The sequence below is a fragment of the Homarus americanus genome, unplaced genomic scaffold (genome assembly GCF_018991925.1).
Source record: "Homarus americanus isolate GMGI-L3 unplaced genomic scaffold, GMGI_Hamer_2.0 scaffold45562, whole genome shotgun sequence".
Lineage (NCBI taxonomy): Eukaryota > Metazoa > Arthropoda > Malacostraca > Decapoda > Nephropidae > Homarus > Homarus americanus.
In genome coordinates, this window is record NW_024744839.1 from 9782055 (window position 1) to 9788152 (window position 6098).

Genomic DNA, 6098 nt, shown 5'->3' on the forward strand with positions numbered 1-6098 from the left:
CGGCCTCTTCAGTCACCTCAGAACTCACCAATCTAGGTGACATCTATGCTCATATCATTGTATCATAGCTGGATGATCATCATACTCGATTCCGAGTGACAACAAAGTAGCGTAGTAGTAGTGTATGTGTATTTTGATATTTCTCGAGGCAGAAGTTGGAAGATAGAGACAGGATCGAGAGAGGGCAGAGATAGGGGTAAAGATCCTGAGAAAGATACAACACTGCCTCACCCCTCAATAGTCCTAACACCACCAGACATGTAGGGATCACTTTCACACTGACAAGGCTGGTAACGCTTCACGAACACCTGCAACAACTGAATTGAAAGGGTTAGGTTAGGTTAGGGTAGGTTAGGTAGTGACTTAAGCAAAAATATTTTTTCATCTATTAACGCGTTCATCTATCCTGGAAGTTGATCCGTGGGTACAAGGGACGTATGGAACCAGTCCTAACCACATTGCTGTACTCAACCACCTTCGGTTCCTGAATTGCAAATCTGTGTACCCTATTTACAGCTCGGAGTGCCCCGAGATTGAACCAGCGATATTTAAATTGCGAAGTGAGTGCCACCACTCCCTCTCATACTATGTGACGTGTAAATGCTCTGAGTTGCATCAAGTCTTGGCAGACTTAAATTTTGCAAGAGATTGGCAGAAATTTCTTCAACTTACTTTTCAAATGTTTACATCAAGTAGTGAATAGTTGTCACACTTTAATGTTGTGTCAGTGTGAGGGAGTGCCTCTCCCTGCCTCTTCCTGCCTCTCCTTATAAACTACTCCCTGCCTCTTCCTGCCTCTGCCTCATTCTCCCTGCCTCTCCTGCCTCTCCTCCTCGGCTTCTCCCTGCCTCTCCCTGCCTCTCCTTTATAAACTACTCCCTGCCTCTCCTGCCTCTCCTTATAAGCTTCTCCCTGTCTCTCCCTGCCTCTCCTGCCTCTCCCTGCCTTTCTCCTTACTCAAACTACTCCCTACCTCTCCTGCCTCTCCCATATAAACTTCTCCCACACCTCTCCCTGCCTCTCCCTGCCTCTCCTTCCTGCCTCTCCCCCACCTGCCTCTCCTGCCTCTGCACTCTCCTTATAATCTACTCCCTGCCTCTCCCTGCCTCTCCTTATAAGCTTCACCTGCCTCCTGCCTCTCCTTATAAACTTCTCCCCTGCCTCTCCCTGCCTCTCGCCCTCCTTCCTCCCTACCTCTCCTGCCTCTCCTTATAAAATACTCCCTGCCTCTGTTATAAACTACCCCTGCCTCTCCCTGCCTCTCCTTATAAAACTACTCCCTGCCTCTCCCTGCCTCCCATTCAGCTACTCCCCTGCTCTCTCCTCTGCCTCATAAATCCCTAATCCCTGCTCTCCTATAAACTACTTCCTGCTCTCCCTGCCTCTCTCCCTATAAACTACTCCCTGCCTCTCCCTGCCTCTTCTTTGCCTCTCCCCAAACCCACTCTGCCTCTCCCTGGCTCTCCCCTTATAACACTCCTGCTCCCCCCTCCTTACAACCACTCCCTGCCTCTCCCTTGCCTCTCTATAAACCACTCTGCCTCCTGCCTCTCTCCCTATAACCACTCCCCTGCCTCCCTGCCTCTTCCCCTTATAAACTACTCCCTGCCTCCCTTGCCTCCCCTTTATAAACCACTCCTGCTCTTCCTGCCTTCCTATAAACTACTCCTTGTTCTCCCCTGCCTCATCTCCCCTGCCCTCCTTCCTGCCTCCCCACACTCTGCCCTCCCCTCCCAAACCACCCTGCCTCCCCTGCCCCCCAACCACTCCTGGCTCCTTCCTGCCTCCCATAACCACCTGCCTCCTGCCTCCCTGTCTCCCTATAAACCACTCCTGCCTCCCTCCCCTGCCTCCCTAACACTCCTGCTCTCCCCTGCTACCTCTCCCCTGCCTCCCCATAAATCCACTCTGCCCTCCCCTGCCTCCTTAAAACCACTCCTGCCTCTCCTGTCTCTCCCTGCCTCCCCAAAACCACTCCTGCCTCCTCCCTGCCTCTCCTGCCTCTAACCTGCCTCCCCTGGCCTCCTCACAAATCCCCTGCCTCCCTGCCCCCTCCCCATAACCACTCTGCCCTCCTGCCTCTCCTAAACCACCCCTGCCCCCTCCCCTGCCTCTCCTTATAACCACTTCCTGCCTTCCCTTTATAACCACTTCTGCCTTCTTTTCTTGATTCATCTCTCCTGCTTTCTCCTTTAAAGTACTCTGTCTTTCTCCCTGCTTTTATAAATTCATTTTCTTCCCTGCCTCTCTTATAAATTCTGTCTCTCTCTCCTGCCATCCCCTATAAATTCATTCCCTGTCTTTCTGCTCTCCTTATATAAACTGTCCCTGCTCTCCCTGCCCTCTTCCCTATAAACTAGTTCTGCCTCTCCTTGCTCTCCCCTTATAAACTACTTCCCTGTCTCTCCCCTGCTCTCCCTATAAACTGTCCCTGCCTCCCCCTGCCTCTCCCCATAAACCACTCTCTGCCTCCTCCCCTGTCTCCCCTGACAATCCACTCTGTCTCCCTGCCTCTCTCTAAAACCACTCCCCTACTCTCCCTGCCTCTCTAAAACCAGTCCCCTGCCTCTCCCTGCCTCCCTATAAACTACACCCGCCCTCTCCCTGCTCTCCCCATAACCACTCCCTGTCTCTCCCTGCCTCTCCCTATAACTACTTCCCCTGTCTCCCTGCTTCTCCTTATAAACTACTCCCTGCCTTCCCTGCTCTCCCCTATAAACTACTCCCTGTCTCTCCCCTGTCTCCCATAAACCAGTCCCTGCCTCTCCTGCCCTCCCTATAAACTACTCCCTGTCTCTCCTGCCTCTCCCTATAAACTACTCCTTGTCTTCCCTGCTCCTCCCCATAAACTAGTCCCTGCCTCTCCCTGCCTATCCCTGCTCTCCTAGCAACCACCTCCCCTGTCTCTCCCCTGCTCCCTTATAAACCACTCCATGCCTCCCTGCCTCTCTCCCTTATAAACTACTCCCTGTCTCTCCCTGTCTCCCACCCTCTCACTTCTCCCTGTCTCCTACCTCTAAACTAGTCCCTGCCTCTCCCTCTCCCTACTCGCAACTACTCCCCCTACTCTCTCCCTGCCTCTCCCTATAAACTTCTCCCTGCTCTCTCCCTGCCTCTCCCTACTCGCTTCTCTTGCCTCTCCTGCCTCTCCTTATAAACTACTTCTCTCCCTGCCTCTCCTTTACCTCCTTCTCCTACTCTCCCTTCTCCTACTCTCCTTTCTCCCTGCCTCTCCTGCCTCTCCTTATAAACTACTCCCCCACCTCCTTATAACCTACTCCCTGCCTCTCTTTATAAACTTCTCCCTGTCTCCCTGCCTCTCCTTATAAACTACTCCCTCTCCCTACCTCCTTCTCCCACCTCTCCTCATAAACTACTCCTGCCTCTCCTGTCTCTCCCTGCCTCTCCTTCTTAAACTTCTCCCTGCCTCTCCCTCTCCTTCCTTCTCTCCTTCCTCCCTACCTCTCCTGCCTCCTCCTTACTCCTTCCTCCCTACCTCCTGCCTCTCCTTGCTACTCCTACCTCTCCTACTCCTACCTCTCCCTGCCTCTCATTACCTTCTCCTCCTTCCTTCACTTCTCCTCCACCTCCTACTCTTCGCTTCTCCTACTAAACTTCTCCCTACCTCTCCCTTACTCTCATACCCTCCCTGCTTCTCCCCTATAAAGCTACTCCCTGCCTCTCATAAACTCTCCTGCCTCTCCCTGCCTTTCATATAAACTACTCCTGCCTCTCCTATAAACTACTCCTTCTCCTCTCCCTGCCTCTCCTTATAAACTTACCCCTCCTGCCTCTCCTCCTCCTTCTCCCTCACCTCCTGCCTCTCCTTATAAACTCTCCCTGCCTCCCTGCCTCTCCTTATAAACTTCTCCTGCCTCTCCTGCCTCTCCTTATAAACTTCTCCTGCCTCTCCCTGCCTCTCCTATAAGCTTCTCCTGCCTCCTGCACTCTCCTTGCTACCTGCCTCTCCCTAACTTCTCCCTGCCTCTCCTACCTTGCTCCATACCTCCTGCTTCTCTCGCTTCTCCTGCTTCTCCTGCCCTCTCTTATAAACTACTCCTGCCTCTCACCTCCTTCTCCCTCCTGCCTCTCCATATATACTCCTCCTCTCCTGCCTCTCCTTATAAACTTCTCCCTGCCTCTCTCCTTCTCCTGCCTCTCCCACCTCCTCCCCTGCCTCCTGCTCTCCTTATAAACTACTCCTGCCTCCCCTGCTTTTCTTATACTACTCCTATAAACTACTCCCTGCCTCCCTGCCTCCTGCCTCTCCGCCCTAAACTTCTCCTACCACTCCTGCCTCAAACTACTCCTCCTGCCTCTATAAACCCTCCTTCCTCTCCTGCCTCTCCTTATAAACCTCCCCTCCTCTCCCTCCTTCCTCGCTACTCCTGCCTCCTGCCTCCTCCCACCTCTCCCTCTCTATAAACTGCCACCTCTCCCTGCCTCCTCTACTCCCTGCCTCCTGCCTCTCCTTATAAACTACTCCTGCCTCTCTGCTTATAAACTACTCCTGCCTCTCCTAAACTACTCCCTCCACACCTCTCCTGCCTCTGCCTTCTCCCTATAAATTACTCCCTGCCTCTCCTAAACTACTCCCTGCCTCCTGCCTCTCTTATAAACTCTCCCTCCCCTCTCCCACCTCTCCTTCTCCTCCTCCTGCCTCTCCTCCCTTCTCCCTGCCTCCTGCTCTCCTTATAAACTGTCCCTGCCTCTCCTGCCTCTCCTTATAAACTCTCCCTGCACTCTCCCTGCCTCTCCTTCTCGCTTCTCCTGCCTCTCCTAAACTCTCCTGTCTCCCTCTACTTCTCCTCTCCTGCCTCATCCCATCTCCCTGCCTCTCATATAAACTACTCCTGCCTCTCCTAAACTTCTCCCTCTCCCTGCCTCTCCTATAAACTACTCCTGCCTCCTGCCTTTACTGCCTTACCTCCTCACTTCTCCTGCCACTTCCCTGACCTATACCATCCTGCACTCACTTGCCAACTCACCATCTCCTGCACTGCCCTGCACTCCTCCTCCATAATTACTCCCATACCTCCTTCGCTACTCACTACTTATAAACTACTCCTACCTCTCCCTCCCTTACCAAACAACTCCCTGCCTCTCCCTCCCTCTCCCTCTCTCCTATAAACTACTCCTGCCTCTCCCCTTCCTCTATCACCTGTCACCATCTCATCATGAGCTGCTCACTGCACTCTCATAACACTCTTCCTCATATATCTCACCATCTATAAACTGCTCACTTATATATATCATATAAACGACTATACATGCTCACTCATAACTCACCACATTGCTCTCAAACTGTCCTGCCTCCTCTAAGAGCTGCTCCCTCATGCTGTCATCTCTCCCACACCTCCTCATACTCCATCTCTCCTTATAAACTACTCCCCTCCTCTCCCTGCCTCTCTTATAAACTTCCTCCCTGCCTCTCCCATAATCTCTCCTGCCTCTCCCTGCCTCTCCCTTATAAACTACTCCCACCTCTGCCTTCCTCCCTCTCCTATAAACAACTCCCTCCCACCTCCTCCCACCTCTCCTAAGCTTCTCCCACCTCTCCCTGCCTCCCGCCTCACCTTCCTCTCCTGCCTCTCCTAAACTACCTCCTGCCTCCTCTCTCCCCATGGCTACTCCCTCTCTCTCAAGCCTCTCCCTGCCTCTCCCTGCCTCTCCTTATAAACTTCTCCCCTGCCTCTCCTACTCTCCTCCCTGCCTCCTTTCCCCTTACTTCTCCATGCCTCTCCCTCCTCCCCAAACTACTCCCTACTCCCCTACCTCTCCTCCTCCTTCTTCTCCTATAAACTACTCCTGCCTCTCCTGCCTCATTGCAACTCTCCTCCTCCTGCCTCTCCTTATAAACTACCTCTCCTGTCTCTCCCTCCCTCTCTCATATAAACTCCCTGCCTCTCCTACCTCTCTGTCAAGCTCCCACCTCCCTTTCTCTCCCAGCAATGATTCTCAGGACTGAGACATGGTCAGCCTTACGTTCACGACGACGTCTCTATAACGTCATGACTCTGTCCTCTCGTGGTCTTTACTAAGTCCTCTCACGTACATACATCAATTTATATCTTTTGTTATGCTTAGAACCATTTCCT